Genomic DNA, 9,919 nt, shown 5'->3' with positions numbered 1-9,919 from the left:
AAATGTGCGCTTTTATGTGCGTTAAATGTGCGCTTTTTAAATAAAAAAAGCGCACATTTAACTCACAAAAAGCGCACATTTAACGCACGTTAAGCGCAGTTATAACCCACACAAAACGAACAATTTACGCAAATGAATGGCAGCAAAAAACGCACTCACAAAAAGCACACATGTGCGTTAAAGGTGCATCTTTTGCCTTAACATTTGATTCAATTATATGCTGTTAAAAGTTTTTTTTAATTCAGATATGCAATAAAAACCAATAATTATATAAACATATATATTTGTGTATTTTAATAATTACAAGATAATTCACTTTTATACTTTAATGTACACCAACATTTTTTAACATACATGAGTAATTAAATATCAATGGCAATTTGATGAAATAAATATAAACATAATTTGATTATAAATAAACAAAAAATAATAGCATACTATAATAACATGTACAGTATATACACACGAACAGCTATATACATAAGAAAGATGCATATCAATCAAGGCCTTTCAGCATTTCTTTGAGGCAGCGGAGTGCAGCTCTCATCTTTCTCTCCAAGTCTGCCACTAGCCGGTCAAACTTCTTTGCAACAATTATACTGTCATGGCCTTTGCACGATGCGTCTCGTGCATGATCTCATTTGATCAGGTCCTGAAAGATATTTTATAATGTAAGTGTTGAATATTGCTGTTATGGTAATCTTGTTGCTATAAAAATTATAAATTTAAATCAAAACTAGTTTGTTTGCTTGTTGTTTTTGGTTGTTTATTTTGCAATTTTAATCCCCTGATCACATGTGACTTAACGCTTTTCATAAATAAATACTTTTGATAGAAAATACTGTTCGAAAATGTACCAAGATACGTGGTCTCATTTTGCTGTGTGGACTGGTCGGAAGTGTGACACCTTTAAAATGCAATAACCAGTACCCTGTATAGTTTTACCTCTAAACAAATCCAGCTTTTCTTGGTCAAGGAGAGGGCGCGGTTTTCCCACTCCTGTTCTCCTCATGTCGGCCAGCTTGTGCAGGGTAAAACCTGGTATTCAAGTCCATACATCAGGTAGTCTCTTTTTTGCTCCCTTTTTTGGCAGGCGATGCGATGATGCACATTCTTTCCATGGGGTTTAACCTATAAATTAAAAAGTTCTCATTTAATATGGGGGAAAAATCTGTTCATTAATGACCAAAAATAGGTATAAATAACTTTAAGATGACACTAACCATAAAATACAGCCATAATAATTCAAATGGTGTTGTTTTTCTTTAAAATTGCATTACGTTTACTCATCCATTTACATTTCCCAGTGACAATACATAAATATGATAATGATCATTACTAATTCAATAAACAAAATAAAAAAGGGATGCAGAATTAAAAATACGAACCTGTTACAACAGACTGTTCTTCAGTATTCCAAAAATACAGGCAGTTGTTGAACTTGACCATATCACTTTATATGTCTTTAACCACCCACTTTTAATCTCCTTTATTGTTGATTTACACATTGTAGTAAATACACATTTTTTTCATCACACAATACTTCATGCTGAAAGTATTTCAAGACATTTTACACTAAAATAATAAGTCTTAATTCTAGCTTAAAGTCAGTTGCTGATGCTGCTTGTTTTCAAAAAATAACTTCCTATCTGTGGTTCTCAAATAGATGGTGCCTGAACAAATCAAAAGTATATCAACACCCCTTAGTTAGGCTTAGATGGAGGACTGATAGGGACTGGCTATTCTCTTATCTGATACCATGCTGTGTCTAAGCCAAAAATTGCATAATTTGAGAAATACTGATAAGGCAGTCATTTCAACACCAAAATATTTATTGAATAATACACAGCACCCTTAACACATTATATTTAATTGTAAATATTTAAATATAAAATGCTGAATGGTTTTAGCAAATAATATTAATAGTATAAATATTATTTTAACTGCCTTTTAAAATGTATGTTTATGGTCAATGTGGTAGACATTAATTGTATTAGGGTATAAATATCAGTATAAGAAAGTTCAAATACTTATTTATGTTGAGGAAATATAATTGATACTATCAAACCCACATAATACTTTTGACACTTTCAATATTTTTAATTAGTTACACACAGTCTGATTTAGGTGGAAATTTTTAGAAATGTTTGAGATTAAAACGTAAGCAATAGGGTATGCATTGAAATTGTATGATAAAGTATGTAAACATTAAACAGGTTAATATGGACAACCAGTAATTATTCAAACTGCCCCTTATATTATTACAGGTTACTGAGATATATGTCTATGTTTAATCATTTGATGTAAATAAATTGTTAGAGCCTGCAACAATTTTGTTTCTTGTTCAATTTCTGTACAACATTTGCTAAACGGTTGTTAAAGACGCACTTTTTAAGAAGTGTGTTAAACATGTGTCTTTTTAGATACATCCTTTTAAAACAGATCATATGATAAAAACGCACTTATGAAATAAAAGACTAACTTATGCTTAAAAAAGACGCACATCAAAATAGAAAAACGCACTTTTGTGAGAAAAAACCCACATCTGTAAACCTTAAAACACACTTCTTAGATAAAAGACGCACTTCCTAAATAAAAGACGCACTTCTTAGATAAAAAACACACATTTTGCTCACATCTACACTCAAAAGCGCACTTACAGATGAAGAAAACACACAAAAAACGCACTTCCTAAATAAAAGACGCACTTCTTAGATAAAAAACACACATTTTGCTCACATCTACACTCAAAAGCGCACATACAGATGAAGAAAACACACAAAAAACGCACTTTTTCACTAAAATAACGCACTTGAAAAGCAAAAACGCACAAAAAGCGCACTTAAATGCACTTTTGATCACTGAAAACGCACATATTAACAAAAAACACACAATTAACGCACTTTTAAGTGCGCTAAATGTGTGTTTTGGTAAAAAGTGCGTTTTTATTTGACAAGGGTAAAGCGTGCAGTTTAGCTGGCGACGGTTAGATCGTCTGTACTCATGCCTGGGGGCTAATCACACAAATCGTCAGCTGTTTATGGCTTAATTAGGGGCAAATGACAGGAAATACACAAGTGGATTGAAACAATAAGGGGCTCATTTTTTTTAAATCGTATCTAGCCAGCCAGCTGGGGGAGCTTTAGACCCTAGCCCCACACCTAAATACGCCTCTGTCGTTTGTGGGGGTATAATTATAACTGGACACAACATTCCATACCTTTAAAACCAGTGCATATGCTGAACATTACAATATTAGATATTAGATGGTTTCAATCATAATCCTTGAAATATTGTATGTATCTAATGATATCCAATATCACACCAAGTGAATATAAGAGCAGAAAGTTAACATCATATTGGGCACTAAATTACAGCCTTCTCTGGAGACAGTGAGATAATGATATGCAAATACACTGCCCAGCAGTACACTACATTTTTCCCTAATGAATATTGAACTAAGGGAAAACTAATACCTGTCATGATCAAATGAATGCCGATCGATGGAAGTAAAAGACCAACAAAATGTTTGCAATACAAACAAGAAAGATGGGCCTCTCTCGACAAATGAATTTTCTTGCTATGAAAATTGATACCAGTGTATGTTGTCATAGGAGTATTGACAGTATGTATTGAACAAATGTATTTTGCGCATGTTGTGTTAATAATGTCCGGTGAACACAATTAAAGCTTTTCATATTATTCACAGAATGAATTTTCCAGAAATTTAGTGCAAGTTAACCTTTACCTATAAATATTCAATATCCAATCAAACCATTAGTTATATTCTAAAAAAAACAACACCATAAAAATATGTTTTTGTATACTGTTTGTAACAAGTTGTTTTTCAAATGAATATAAATACTTATTATTTAACAGCTTTTTACAAAGAAAAATCCCCATTCCAGCCGTGTCCTTATATTAGTTCTATCATTCTGAACACTTTTTACCTCATAAAATGAAAATGTATTTGACCTTTAACTGCCAATAACCATGCAAGGAGAGGATTTATTCTTATTCAGGTATTTTACTCTAATTATACAGAAAATAAATGGCACAAAGGTTTCCTCGCATAATTTTCTTTCTGTATCATGGTGTTGTAAAACTAAATTGGTGTTGCAAAATAAGGAAAATAATTCAAACATTACAAAACCAAACTATTTTTCTCAGCCACGTTTAAACAAATGTGCTCCATTTCTTTAAAATTGCCAAGAATTGTTGCCTGGTTTAATGCCAATTTAAAATTTCTGACTAATTTAAGCTGAATTTATTTGAATTTTCCAATCCATACCCTCATTCCTCTTGGGCACTTGTTTTTTTTAATGTAATTCCTTATGAAAAGATAATTAGATCAAACCAATTTTTTTTCCAAACCTCATTTCAACAAGGCACTTTATGGGCAATCTGGCATTCTTTTGTCTGAGAAACACAAACACACTCACACAAATAATAGAGAAGTTGGAATTAATTTTTACCAAAGAAATCAAAATAAATCAATATATCAGCCCTCTTTTCTGAAGTACATGTATTAGTAATACAGACCATGACTTAAGTATTTCTATTTTTAAAATATGTACGTTTATGAGACTTTTCTGAAACAAACTATTAATTTTTGTTCTTCAAGCAGATAAATACAGTATTTTATATGCAACGATTATAAAGGCAAATCATTTTCTTTATGTTTCCTTTTCTTATGATTTCTAGTTGTTGGCATGATATTTCATAATTTCATGGTAACGTCATGCACCCTAACTTAAGCAGAATCTGTATTGTGAAAAAACAAACATGCAGAAAGTGTGCTTAGATTATGTTGGATATAAATGTCTTTCAAACCTTAGACCTAGATCTATCTTTAAAACATTAACCCTTTGCATGCTGGGAAATTTTGTCGTCTGTTAAAATGTTGTCTGCTGAATTTCTAAAATTAGCATTTTCTTCGATTTTTTTTCAAAGAACATTCTGTGGTGTCTCATCAGGATCCAAACTGTTTGCAAAGGCCTTCAAAATTCGGTTCCAGCACTGAAAGGGTTAAACATTGGGAATAATTGTTCATCAAGATCTCAAATTTCAAGAATCGGTTTACTTACAAAAACAACACAATTAATATCACACAAAATAATGATTTTGCAGTATTCAAATCAAAATAAACATACATCAATATTAATTTTGTAGATCTCTCTGCATATTGTGATAATGTTTATTGCATTTGCAGAGTCCCTATCTTAAAATCTACGATGGAAATCTCACGCAGTAATAAATGCACTCTGAATGGCACAATCAGATTAGAAATAAAATCATGAAACAGCATTCAGTTAATAGTTTTCATTATCAGTATCTGATCTTACTGCTTTGTATGTTTTATATTAAGAAGAAAACATTTTTAAATATGGTTAACATACATTTTGTGTGAGCAATTCTGGACCCTGTTGAAATGCAAATCGCCTGATATCACTGATGACCATGGGTGGACCATGGTCAGCGATGAATTGGAGATGTTTGACAGACATAGAAATCTGCAGCCATTTAATTACTTCTGGTTATTGTAGGTTGACCATGAGCACATCAGAGAATGGCCATGAAATAAACGAAGGCACTTAGAATTAATAGCTTACCCCCCCCCAGCTGCTACCCCCTCCCAAAACCCTAAAAATTTGTTATACAAAATATAAAAACAACAAAAACTAGTCGATTTTTTTTTAACTTATACATGTATATATATATATATATATAGGATCTGGCACGAGTTTTCTTAACATACCATATTTTATTAAACGAGTTCAGGAACTTTGTTAGTAAGCGAGCCTTTGGCGAGCTAACTAACGAATTTCCTGGACGAGTTTAATAAAATATGGTATGCTATGATAACAAGTGTGAGATCTTTTTTATCACCAGGGACTACCCTACGGGCGACTAGAGCGCTAATTTTGCTCTTACGCCTGTGATTTCGCCCTACGAGCCCAGAAAAGCGAAGATAAAGTCGCCCGATTTTTTTAGTAAACAAGACCGGAAAAGCGAAAATCAAGCCGCCCCATTATTTTTGCTAAGGCGTGCTACCGCCCGCAGGCGATTAGCAAGTTTATTGTTTGTTGTTTATCTAACGGTGACACAATTTACCCCCCGCACGGATCGTTAATTGACCGTGACAAAGCAGTCCCCTTAATATTGGTTGCTATAACAACACACTCGTGCCTCTTTGCGCGGGCCGCAAGTTGTCTACTGATTACGTGATAATTGATTGACCATCCGATAATTGCAGGTTTTTGGCAGACAGCACGGTTAAAGAAAGTCGGCAAAAATAATTCAAGAAAAACAAACTTGATCAAAGGTCTATAAATTGCGTAGATCCACTATAAAGTCCAGCGAGTTTTGTCAGTTTGTTAATCCACCGAAAATTACGAGTATATATAACACCCATCTTATATAAACTGGAATCACCAGTTCATTTTTTATACTATAAGTCATAATACTACACATAAATATTGAGAAAACACATTTCCTCGATTAGATATAAATTATCCGAGTAGAATTAAATTGCTACGTCATGACCATCAACATTGCAAATGGCGGACGAATTGTTACATTACACCCGCGTTCAATTCAAAGCTGGCGATTCACATTACAAGTAATGGTGATTCAATAATGGAGAAAGCATGAACTGGATTTAACAAACATTTGATAAGGTTTGTTAAACCAGATAGCAACAAGGAAAATTTTGATTATTAAAGTTAAACAGGTAAGGCATTCTTAATTGAACATATTTCGGACATGTATAGTATTCGGATAAACAGTAATAGATATATTAGATGTTCCATGCATTTAGATTGTGTTTTGTTACAAAAGCAGTCATAAGGATGATGATAATATAATGATGATAAATATGTGATGAAAAGGTGCTACCGGTACAAATTATTAAATACTTAAATGTGTTAAATGACTTAAATGTGTTATGATGAAGAAGATTTTAGTGAGAATTTATTGTTTTTACAAATAAACATAGTATAATGATAGAAAAAATAAAAGTTGTAAAATAAACACGCTTTGTTTTTGATATTGTTTGCACAAACATCTCCCTGATTTTTCAAACTTCTCCCTGTTTCAGAACAAAGGAGATGTCACTTCTCCCTATTTTTAAGGTCTAGGGTAGTCCCTGATCACATGCTTTTAAATGAGCAAATTAAATAAATATTTACGAAAACATAATGATAAATCCCAAATGTTGTTTACATTTCATGACGTCATTTGACCTTGCAACGTCATTTCAGCAAAATAACAAAATGTGATTGGTCAATAAACAAAAACTAAGCCAATGAAAACGTTTAAAAATGTTGTATTACACATGTGTAATAAAAAAAAAATATGTATTATAAGGAGTTGTTTGTGTTTGTTTATGCTTTTTACAATAGACATTTGCTTCCCATTGCAACAAATGTTTATTTTGGATAAAAATGATTTGAGGACAGTAATTAAATAATGAGCACAATCAGCAAAAGAAAATGGAACTTCATTTTTTTTCACAATTTGAAGTGAAGCTTTGAGATAATTATATAAGCATCTCAGCATCTAAGGGTGTTATACGGGATGACTTTTTTTGCAAGAACAGCTTTAGATACAGAAAACAACTGTAATTTTTCAATAAATTTAGTGTTCATATAATTTGTATTTTCATAATTCAATACAATATGTTGTTATCATATATCAAAGTATATTATGAGGAAGTAAATGAGTATAAGCATACAGGCCTCTTTCTATTTTGGGAAAAAGTACCTAGCAAAAATGGGATTTTTAGAGTCGCGAAATCTTTCAAATTGGGAAAAATTTTCATCAGCAAAAGCATTATTTGGGAAATTATTTTTCTTATTTTATCTTATTAAATCTTATGTTTTCATACATAGGTATTGCTCTAAAATGCTAAGACAAGTCAGTGTTTTTTTTCACCTAAAGGGGAATGGTGGCGGGGCCCGTCCAAAGGGGAAAAACGCGTCGTTTTTTAGGTAAAGGGGAAAATTACTAATTCACTCTTTTATATGTAATGATATTTATTATATGAATACACATGTATGTATGAATGCAATATTCATAGCAACCCCAATATCAGCCAGATGCTTATCAGTTATCAGGGTGAAAATCAATCAGTTCTGACACCAATGTTACTAGAATATTGATTAAATAAACACCTCTCAACCAATCTGAATGAAATAAAAACTGTTTGAAAAAGCAAAAAATTGTCTACAAAATGTTGTTAAATTCGTTAGTTTTAAGTTATAATATCATGACCACATAGTAAGATTAATCTCAAACTCTTATCAATATTGACCCATGTGCGTGAATTGCTATTTCCTGCGTACTCGCTGTGAGCCCTATGTGTATATTTACAAAATGCGCGCTTGCTAATGCTCATAAATATTAATGAGACAGGTGAAATCTAATTCTCCAATGAATTACGAATTCATTGATGCATTCAAAATTTGCATATGTTGACCCTACACTGAGAAAATAGTCCGTAAAGTCTATGCATTTTATTTGTATTTCCGCATTTGATATTACTATTTTGAACACATTATGGGAAAGAGGAAAGATTGATCTTTCTTATGATACCAAAATTATTGTTCGCAACGGAAAAATTAGGTGTTCGCATTTTAAATTGAAGTAGCACTATTTGCCAGCTTAACCACAAAGTTGACACGAACTCTGAGCCGCATTAACGTTCCGCCATTTTGTATGGAAACTGAAAAGCAGCGTATCGGAAAAAACCAATAGCGAGGCGAAAATATAATTATATCGAATTAAACCCTACTGATTTCAAAAGGTAAATACATTCAGTGCCCCAGATAAGCTGCGTATTTGCGTCTTTCACCCTACTAAAATGTTTAACAAGAGCACCGCCTTGCGGGTGCAGACCTCTCATCTATTTTCTTTTTAAAGGTGAAGGGACTCTCATTTTCAATCACAAAGGAGGGAGGGGTGGAGTGAAGAGGGGTGTATAGTGTGGGGGCGTGGACATTTATTACATTATCTTCCAAAAATGCGAAAAAAAAAATGAAAAAAAAAAATCGGGAGGGTGGGGGTGGGGGTGGGGGATTCTTGGATGCGATAGTTGGACGGTATTTCAAACATAAAATAATAAAAATAAATATTTGTGTTTTTTAACCGTTTCAAAAAAAATAAATTGGGGTGGGGTGGGGGGTGTATAGTTTGAGGGTGTGGTGGTCATTTGTGAGATGATCTTAAAAAAAAACAAAAAAAAAACAAAAAAAACAAGGGCTGTTTGTAAAACATGCATGCCCCCCTATATGGGCTATAAGTTGTAGTAGCAGCCATTGTGTGAATACGTTTTTTGTCACTGAATAGGTTTTTTGTCACTGTGAATGGTGGTGTTTCCCCTGTAGTGTATTACCTCCCCTGTCCTGCTTATATTTATATTAATCAACAAAATTAAACATTAACACAATATTTAATATACAAAATATACAAAAAATCTCATATTCTGATAATATTTTTACTGATCCACTGTATTTTACTTAAAGGATGATGTTTCATTGGACTGATAATTATAGATTTAGGATTATATATACAGACCAGTTGCTTCAGTAATATTGTTCAGAGTGTGCCCTGTTGGCCGCGTATGCATTCTAAAATTATCATTAAAAAAATAGGCAAAAACGAATAAACATGCAAAGTTCAACGAGTTCCTGCGGCCATGTTTTTTGACGAATCAAATTTCTTTGAACAACTTTTTCAGGGGAGCCTTCAAAGGTCATCCCTGTGAAATTTTTTGAAAATCTGATGAACGGTTTCTGACAAGAAGATTTTTTAAGGTTTTTACCATATATGGTCATGGCGGCCATCTTGGTTATGTGATCAAATTTTTTTTAACAATTCTTTTGTCCCATGACCTAGGGATGCTCCACATGAAATTTAG

The 9,919-nt window shown here is 32.7% G+C and overlaps 1 long non-coding RNA gene across 1 annotated transcript; it reads right to left on the bottom strand.

Annotated features, from left to right (window-relative positions):
- Positions 1-358: 358 nt before the first annotated feature.
- Positions 359-1,943, bottom strand: LOC127850794 (uncharacterized). The gene is made up of 3 exons (XR_008035455.1): positions 1,389-1,943; positions 946-1,131; positions 359-652 (listed from the first exon to the last, which is right to left on the bottom strand). It is a non-coding gene; the product is annotated as an uncharacterized LOC127850794 (long non-coding RNA).
- Positions 1,944-9,919: the final 7,976 nt, after the last annotated feature.

Source organism: Dreissena polymorpha, chromosome 11 (assembly GCF_020536995.1).
Source record: "Dreissena polymorpha isolate Duluth1 chromosome 11, UMN_Dpol_1.0, whole genome shotgun sequence".
Lineage (NCBI taxonomy): Eukaryota > Metazoa > Mollusca > Bivalvia > Myida > Dreissenidae > Dreissena > Dreissena polymorpha.
This window is presented reverse-complemented; position numbering and strand designations above follow the sequence as displayed.